The sequence below is a fragment of the Podarcis erhardii genome (genome assembly GCF_964252035.2).
Source record: "Podarcis erhardii genome assembly, chromosome: Z".
Classification (NCBI taxonomy): Eukaryota; Metazoa; Chordata; class Lepidosauria; order Squamata; family Lacertidae; genus Podarcis; species Podarcis erhardii.
Window position 1 is genome coordinate 33205735 of NC_138504.1, and position 9529 is coordinate 33215263.

Consider the following 9529-nt stretch of genomic DNA (forward strand, 5'->3'; position numbering starts at 1 on the left):
TTGAAACTGTGCCTTGGGTACCTGCTGAGGCAATTGCTTAATAAACATGAAGATTCTTTGGAGCTCCCAGCCCATGTAAAAGACAACAGGAAAAGTGTTTCCTGAGGAGGCTTGAGAGAGTCTCATCCTGTTAATATTTAGGGAGGGAGAAGAAATTGGTTCAGTTCTCATTTTAATGCAGGCCTATGCAATCCACACTTCATGAAATGAAGGCCTATGCAATCCACACTTCATGAAATGAAGGCGACAACCATGCCTTTAAAGCACTGAAACAACTTGAAACAGGCAAGTCTCCCTTCAAATAATCCTGGGAGCTGATTATTACAGGTGCTGAGAGTTGTTAAGTGACACGATCCCAACCCTATTCCCATCCTCAGAGATGCAGTTCTCAAGAGTTTCTTGGGAAATGGGATTGACTGTAAGAACACTCTGGGAATTCTACCAGAATGTGTTAATCAAGTGAAAATTGTTTATGAAAATGCATTTTTATATTTGGGGGAAATTTGGCAAAATGCATGTATTTAAAGGAAATATGTAGGCAAAATTGGTGGGGAAATGTGTATGTGAGGAGAAATGTGAAGGAATTTTAGTGTGATTTTTTTTTTTTTAAAAAAAAGAATATTCACAAGTTGATGTGGCGAGTGGGCAAATTAAATATAAAGACAGGAAAATGAAAAATTGGGAGAACAAAATGAACAGATGCTTCCTTTGCCCCCCTAAGACTCCTGCATTCTGCTAGATTTCTGAGCAGGCATCACTGCCTTCTCGTATTTATTTTAGAATCCTGTGGTTATTATTTTTAAAGCATGAGTTATTGATGTTTTAAGAGCTTTTTAAAACAAAACCTTCATTGTCATCTTAATGCAAAGCTAAATCTGCAGAATTATCTCTCTCTTACCTTTTATAAGTAAAAAACAAAAGAAAGAAACAGCATCCATCTTTCTTCCAAAATGAGTTGCAATACTTTGGAGAATAAACTCATGTTCATATATTAGCTCAATTCCAAACGGGTTGAGCAATCTATTCAGAATTACCCTATCTCCATGGCAACAGGCTGATTACAGTATCCATTCTAATGATATTACAAAACAGCTCCAATTTTCTACATGATATTGATATTATCTGCTCACGTCCAGATCTAACCGGATATGTAAGCATGTCTCAGGCATATGCAAATATCCAATAAATATTTTCCCATAGTCTCCACCCACCCACCCACAGTCTCACTGCCCATTGCTTCCTGTCTCATTTGTTAACGTTATTTGGGTTCACAATGCACCAAGTTTGAGATCTACCTAAAATTGTGTTAATGGGGGGAGGGCAAGCAGAATGGTGCATACTATCCTTATATCAGGGTTTCACAAACTTGGGTCTCCAGCTGTTTTTGGACTGCAACTCCCATCATCCCTAGCTAGCAGGACCAGTGTTCAGGGATGATGGGAATTGTAGTCCAAAAACACCTGGAGGGCCAAGTTTGGGAAACTCTGCTTACAGACCCTGTTGACTGCCTCTAACATTTTTTTAAAGAATTAGTATTTTTATTAAAATGCAAAATGCAGCTTAGAATAGAGTCATCACGGAAAAGAGGCATGAAATACCGAAGCGGGGGGTGGGGTGGGGTGGGGGGCAGAGGCATTGGTCACGCAGTCCAGACTTTTGTTGCCATAGAAATCTATACCATAGAAAGCTATATAGCTGTATAGAAATAAAAGCACAATTAACATGGAGATTAGGAAGACCTTTCTGTGGTAAAGAGCCATTTGACAATGGAACGGACTTCAGAAAGTGGTGGACTCTTCTTCCTAGGAGGCTTTTAAACAGAGGTTGGACGGCCATCTTGTCAGCAGGGCTGGCACCTGAGGCGAATAAAAAAAACTCTCCCCCACTCCTGCAAAAGAAGGGTTGAGTGAAGATCTACATCAAGAATGGGGCCACGGGGAGGGCAGTAATGATCTACACCGGGAGCAAGGTTGGAAGGAAACCAGCAGCTCCTCCTATTTGCCAAGAGGCTCCTTCAAAGGTGGGGGGGGGGGGAGAGGCGCTGCCATGGGTGTGGCAGATCCTGCCTTCAAGAAGAGCACCATAGGTGTCACGTTCACAATGCATTTCTTGGAGGCCAGATCTGCTGCCCCTGTGGATGCTGCTGCCCAAGGCAGTCAGCTCACCTTGTCTCATGGGTGGGCCAGCCCTGCCTGTCAGGGGTTGTTCCGCTGTGATTCCTACACTGCAGGGAGTTGGACCAAATGGCCCTTGTGTGTACCTTCCAGCCCTACAATTCTATGATTCTAGGACCAGAGGAAAAGAGGGCAGAGCAATGGATGCAGTTCTAACCTTTGTACACCACCCTGCTTTACAGGAGGTGTGAACAGATGACCCTCAGGGCCCTTTCCCAGTTCTATGATCTAAGCCTGGCATAAGCCACAGACTGTTCTGTAACAACAACAACAACAACAACAACAACAACAACAACAACAACAACAACAACAGCAAGCAGCAAACAAATAAGGGGTCCTTTGTAACCTCTCCCCCTGAAAGGCTTGGGAGAAGATTTGTGCCAAATTCAAGAGCTCTTGTCAAGGCTCAGACTGGGGGCTGTGTTGCATAGTGGTTAGAGTGTCAGACTAGTACTTGGGAGATCAGAGTTTAGTTCCCTGCTTGACAGTGAAGCTCCTTGGGTGACCTTGGGCCACTCACAGGGTTGTTGTAGGGATTAAATTAAGAGGGGAAGATCTGTGTACACCACCTTGAGCTCCTTGGAGGAAAAGGTGGGAAATAAAGGTGGTATGTGCAGTAAATAAATAATAATAAATAAATATTGGAGCTGAGGCTCCAATACTTTGGCCACCTCATGAGAAGAGAAGACTCCCTGGAAAAGACCCTGATGTTGGGAAAGATTGAGGGCACAAGAAGAAGGGGACGAGAGAGGATGAGATGGTTAGACAGTGTTCTCGAAGCTACAAACATGAGTCTGACCAAACTGCGGGAGGCAGTGGAAGACAGGAGTGCCTGGCGTGCTCTGGTCCATGGGGTCATGAAGAGTCGGACACGACTAAATGACTAAACAACAACAACAACAACAACAAATAAATTCAACGTCTGCTTCCTGCTTAGAGTGGGAGTCAAGGAAGGGCTGCCCCAAGATGATCATCAGGGCCTAATGAATTCAATAATGGCACCTTTGCCCCCTCTCTCACATTTCCCCACTGCGCCTTCTCTGGAGAGCCCGGTGAGAAGGGCAGGCGGCGAGCCTCCAGGCCCATTGTCAGCTCCATCTGCATTTAATTGAGTTGATTCAAGTCTCATTGACTGGGGCTAATTCCTACTAAGCTTCATCAGGCCTGTGATGCTTTGAACAAGACTCAGTGGCAGGCCGGCACCATAATTGAATTTCTTGTCATTGAATCGGATTGCTCAGCTTCTTGCAAAGGGAGTCCAGCCAGCCGGCCAGCCAGCCAGCCAGCCAGCCACCGAGGCTCAAAGGAGCTCATTGGGGTTCTCATTTAATTGAGAATCACCCTGCTTTGTGAGAAAACAGCCTCCCCCTTTATTTGGCTGTAAAACTATTTATTCATTTATTTATTTAATAAATAAACTCTGACACAACTGAAATGTTTTTAGCGAGCACCAAAAAGAGGACAGGGAAGGCACCTGCCTGATATCAATAGGCAGGGAGTTCCAAAGTGCAGGTTGTGCTTTTATAAATGTGAAACTGGTATTACCAGTACTTGGCACATGTAACATTGCCAGTTCCACTGATTGATGTGGTTGATTGGCCATATGTGGGGTAACAATGCTTCACTACCTCCAGGAAGTCCTAGGGATGTCAGAGAACTCAGAGGAAAAACAGGAGGTGGGAATTGCATATATTCAGTTACTCATCCTGGGTTTGGAATGCAAAACAGTCCAGCAAATACAGAATCCATTGCTGTTGCTTTCATTCCATTTATGATACAATTACGCTTTCCCCTTCCCTCATTTCCCCTGGTTTTCCTTTCTTTTGGAATGAGTAGGGTCAATTAACATAGTGACAATGTAACTGTACTCCACGCTTTAGTAATTTCCAGGTGAGATTATTCTGGTGCACTCTACATGGGATGGGCCTTGAAGATGACTCAGAAACTTCAGTTGGTCCAAAATGCAACTGCTTACTGGAGTTCCATTTACGTAGATATTGTATAGACCTTGTTTTTTGAAATTTGCACTGGTTGCCAGTTTATTTCCAGGCCCAATTGAAGGTTTTGAAAGCCTGAAATATCTGCCTTGTACCTGCCTTGCCAATACACTTGTCCAGCTGAGCATCTATGGAGAGGTTGCTGGTTATGATAGTACCAAGGTACGCAAAATTGTCTACCACCTTAAGTGTGTGGTCACCATTGCTGATCTGTGGAGTGCTGGAGACATCCTGAGCCACTACCAAAGTGACCTATGCAGTTGCCCCATGTGTGGTGATTGCCCCCAGCTCTAGCCTTTAAACCTCCCAGCAGGAATAGGTTTTCACAGTCTGGGACCCTCCTGACAGCCTGGTCTAGTTCCTTGTAGAACTGGTCCTTGTTTCATATGTCAGAGCACACAGACGCTCAAGATGTTAACCAGGCTGGAGGTGGATGAGAGACAAAGGAAAAGCAAGTTTTCTGAGCCCTGGGTCAGTGATTCTATCAAAGACATAATGGAGTTCCTCACTGAGAAGCCTACGTCATGAATACATAGTACTTCTGGATGACAGAAGGTGTAGTTCTTCTCTCTGAGTCTGCCATTTGAAGCGAGTCTGGTCTCCTGTCGAGTGGCAACATCAATATTGAGTGATTTCAGCTCACAGTCAACGATCGTCAACTTCTGTGAACCATTGATCTGCAACAGGTCAGTGGACAAGCCAGGACACGTGGTCCTGACATTCCAGCTTGTTGGGGTGCAAGGAGATTTGTTTCTTTTCTTTTTTTCCTGATGCAGAAGTTTGTTAAGTGATACTCTGAGCTCCAAGCACCCACTGAAGCAGGTGGACAGTGGCAGGCCAGCATTTTGTTGACCAGGGGTTGCCTGGCTTAAGGCAGGCAGTAGCTGACCAGTGAGACACAATGATCTCTCCCACAGATGAAGATAAGCTCATACCTTATGCTGCTCATAAGATGTCCCACAAGGCAGTGGGTACAAAATGTTCCCCAGGATTTACTCCCAAAGCCTTTCTCATGAATAATTATGGCCACAAGACAGAAAATGTTTAGGTCCAGAGTTTTCTTTCTCTTAGATGGGTCCCCTTCCCAGGCTAATAGGCCTCTTCACTTTCCTTCTATGTGCAGAAACTGCCTACTTGAATGTTGGACCCACTATTGGTCTCATCTGCTCAATTTGCCAGAGCATGTCTTCGCATGCAGGGCAAGTACCTAACCCACTGAGGGCTTGAGACCCATCAGCTGCCTTCACCTGGTTTAGCTGGCATCCTGGAGTCCCCGAGAAGGAAGTATCTTCCTGCTGAAAATCCCATGCCACAATGAACTGATGTAGTCTCTCTGACTTATTGAGTCAGAGCCTGGCTGCTGGATCAGGGCAAAGAGAGTCCATCTAGTTCAGCATCCTCTCCTCACAGTGACCAACCCCAGGTTCTAGAAGGAACCCTGCCAACAGGACCCAAGTGCAACAGCAAATCTCCAGCTGCTGTTCCCCATCATCTAACATTTGGAGGTAGACTGTCCTTGGGCATAGAGGTTCTACTATCACAGTAGATCAGCTGAAGAAGAGCCTGGATCTGACCAAAGGGGCCACATCAAGCCTAGCATTCTGTTCTTACCATGGCCAACCAGATACCCCTGGAAAGCCCAGAAGGGAGGCACCAGCATAACAGTCACTGCCCCTGGGAGCTCACAGTTTACATTTCAATAGAGCTCACAGTTTACATTTCAATAGATGGGGTAACAGGGAAGGAAAGTGATGTGTGTCAACCAGCAGAAAGGATGGTGGGAAGACAGACGAGGTGACATGAATATTCATGAGGCCATGACACACAACCCTCTCAAAAGCTTCCTTCAGATTTTTGTTTGAGGAAAATTGACCCCGAGAGGGAGCAGAACCATTTATAAAGCTTTTAAATGCACCCGTAGTGATTTGGGAAGCCTCAAGAATGCTTTACTTCCTTGTGAAAGGAGGAAATTATTATAGCTGTGATGCAGCTCTCTCTCTCTTGCTCTCTGCCAACAGGCTCCCTGATTTTCATTCCTGGCCATAGGTGGATTATGGAGCTGCCTGGGTAGAGTCATTTTAGCAGTAGAGGGGGAGGGTGGGAAGATTTGGTTGTTACCAGAAAGCCTGAAAACAGGCTCATAGCCAAAACGAACTCTTAATCGGAAGAAAGATGGAAAATCTGAGTGTCTGCAGTTACAGTTTAGCAAATACACAATCTATTAGCAATTGGCAATGTGGTGTGTTTTTTAAGAGTGTCCTGAAGGAGTGGGCCTTAGAAGCTTTTATCTATGAAATAGTAATGACTTTGGTTCGAGTGTCAGAAGAACACAGCCTCTTCGCTGAAGATGCTGGATTAATGCCAGGAATAAGACTTACGCATTAGAGTGACAGCAGTATTTGCATTATAACACTTTCTCTGGATTACTTTTGTTTGTTTGTTTGTTTTGTTGGATGTTGATTGTCCTGTGTTGCAATTCACAAGGATTATCGAGTCCAACCCCCACAGGGCAGGAATCCCAGCTAAAGAATCCCTGACAGGTGGCCATCTAATCTCTGCTTAAAAACCTGCAACAAAGGGAAGTCCGCCACCTTCCTAGGGAGTCCGCTCCATTGCCAAACAGCTCTTACCACCAGAAAATTCTTCCTAAGGTTTAATTTATTGCAATTTGAATCCATTGGTTCAGGTACTCCCCTCCGGAGCAGCAGAAAACAAGCTTGCTCCATCTTCTATGGGACAGCCCTCCAGATATTTGTAGAAGTGCCCACTCAGTCACTCCTGTTTGCAGAACTGGTATTGTTACAGCTGCTGGACAATATCTATTCCACACTTGTAAGAAATTTATCTTAATGTGAGGCAGAACTTTAGAACTCCCTGCCTGTTGACAGCAAGCTGGTGCCTTCCCTGTACTCTTTCCAGGAGCCTGCTTAAAGCATTTTTGTTTCGGCAAGCCTATCCAGACATGCAGAATGCTGAGATGTATTTAGCCTCCCTTTAGCTACCGATGGGCAACACCCATCATCCCTGATCACTGGCCATGCTGGCTGGTGGCTGCTGGAAGTTGGAGTCCAGCAGCATTGGGAGGGACACAGGTTCCCCCATTCCTGAAGTATTAGCAAATAGGCTGAAGGGGAATGGGATAAAAAAATGAATATAATTGCTTGATTACAGAATAAAGAATAATGTATTACAGATTATGGTACGTTATATAAAATCAAGACCCAAATATGAAAGACATTAAGAGGTTTATGGTTGTTTTTAAAAATTCCTAGATGGAAGGTAGGGGGATTTCGGGATCTGGAAAGAAAGAAAGAAAGAAAGAAAGAAAGAAAGAAAGAGAATAATAATCATAATTACCAATAATCATATACAAAATTATCTCAAGGTGTAAGGTAAAGGTAAAGGGACCCCTGACCATTAGGTCCAGTCATGGCCGACTCTGGGGTTGCAGTGCTCATCTCGCTTTACTGGCCGAGGGAGTTGGCGTACAGTTTCCGGGTCATGTGGCCAGCATGACTAAGCCGCTTCTGGTGAACCAGAGCAGCGCATGGAAACGCCGTTTACCTTCCCGCTGGAGCAGTACCTATTTATCTACTTCTGATCGGCAAGTCCTAGGCTCTGTGGTTTAACCCACAGCGCCACCCGCGTCCATATCTCAAGGTGATGTACAATTAAAAAACAGCAAAAAGAAAAGGTAATATCGCAAAGACCAGCACATACTTTTATCCAACTCAGGTGGCTGGATCTACACTCACCTTTTAAACGTTATTAGAACGATAGTAGAAATATCGTTCTAAAATGTCAAGACAGGGAAGAGTCCTTTTTGGCTTCTCTTTTGCTTTGTTTCCACACCGTCTACTCTACTTGGTTTCTGGTAAGGGGGTTGCTCTGCAGTGCCCTCTGGTGTCGCATTATGAAAGTTAAAAAAGAACATTATGAGAATAATTCCTTAACTCTTTTTAGCGTTAAAAACCATGAGTGTAGATCTGCCCCCAAAATAGAAAACCAGAGACCCGCATGTTGTAGTGGTTAGAATGTTAGAACAGGACCTAGGAGCAACCATGGTTCAAATCCCCACCTGGCCACGTAGCTTACTGGGAACTCTACATATTGCATTTGAAGCTCTTTGGAGGAAAAGTGAGAGCTAATAAATGCAATAAATTTATAAAACCTTTCAAAACAAATTAGCCAGTTTGGATAGCTCACTTGGTTACAGCGTAGCGCTGATAACACCAAGGTTGCAGGTTGTCCCCTTGTGGCACAGTTGCATATTCCTGCATTGCAGGGGTTTGGACTAGAATGATCCTCAGGGTCCCTTCCAATTCTACAGTTCTATGATTCTATGAAATATATCTCTGACTGTTTCTGGAAGGCTAGGTTCTGGGGGGTTTAAAGTGACTACAGTATAGCTAAATGCCAGCTGTTCTTAAGGAATATAAGGGAAGAGGGATTAGATACGAATAACTGGTTAATAGATACAAAAAAAGTACATCAGATATATGGGAATTGAAGAAACATCTGGAGAATTTGTGAGGATAATTACAAATGGCTTTTGGAACAGATAAGAAACAGATGCAAAAAAACCAAACCAAACCAGACTACCTCATCTCCTTTGTTGGAGGTTTTTGAAAGAAAGGCTGGATGGCAGTCTGCCAGGGATTCTTCAGCTGTGATTTCTGCATTGCAGAGGGTTCGGCTTGATGACTCATGAGGTCCCCACAATTCCATGAATCTAAGCAGAAAGAACTGAAAATATCATGCAATGAAATCATGCTCCAGAGTAGATCCCTTGAAATGAATGGATCTAAGCTAGCCATGGCCTTTAATGTCATTGGGTCTGCTTTGGGGTGATCAATTCTGGCTACAATGCTAAATGTCCTTTCAGCCCATATTGTGTGGAAATGGCAGTTCACAGGGGACAAGGAAAGAACTAGAATAGTCATGAATGTAAGCTGCAGCGTGTGAGTAGGGTTTTTTTTTTTTTAAAAAAAGCATGATGCACTTACGCAATTATTACAGCATGGGATTAGATATCACCAGTGGTTTAGGGCAGAAAATAAATGATATAGACCAATGGAAGACTCAACAGTGAGAACTACGCTAAGGAATCCATTGCTGATGTCTAAAAGCACCAATGAAAAATGTTAAAACGGAGCATAGCTATTGTGGCTAGTAGCCACTGATAGTCTCCTTCTTCCTAATTTAATACATCGCTGGATATGTATATACCAATATACCAACCTCCAAAGACCTGCAAGTATCTATGGAAACAAACTGTGCAAATATAAGCCCCTTGAACAAGCAGCAATTGTCACTTCTGAGCTATAATAGAAGCAAATGCAAAAGGGAAAAAAATGA

General features: G+C 43.9%; 1 long non-coding RNA gene across 2 annotated transcripts in view; it reads left to right on the forward strand.

Moving 5' to 3' along the window:
- The window catches only part of LOC309333646, a 222008-nt gene that overhangs the window by 63479 nt on the left and 149000 nt on the right, over positions 1–9529 (forward strand). The gene's annotated exons all lie outside the window — the stretch shown is intronic.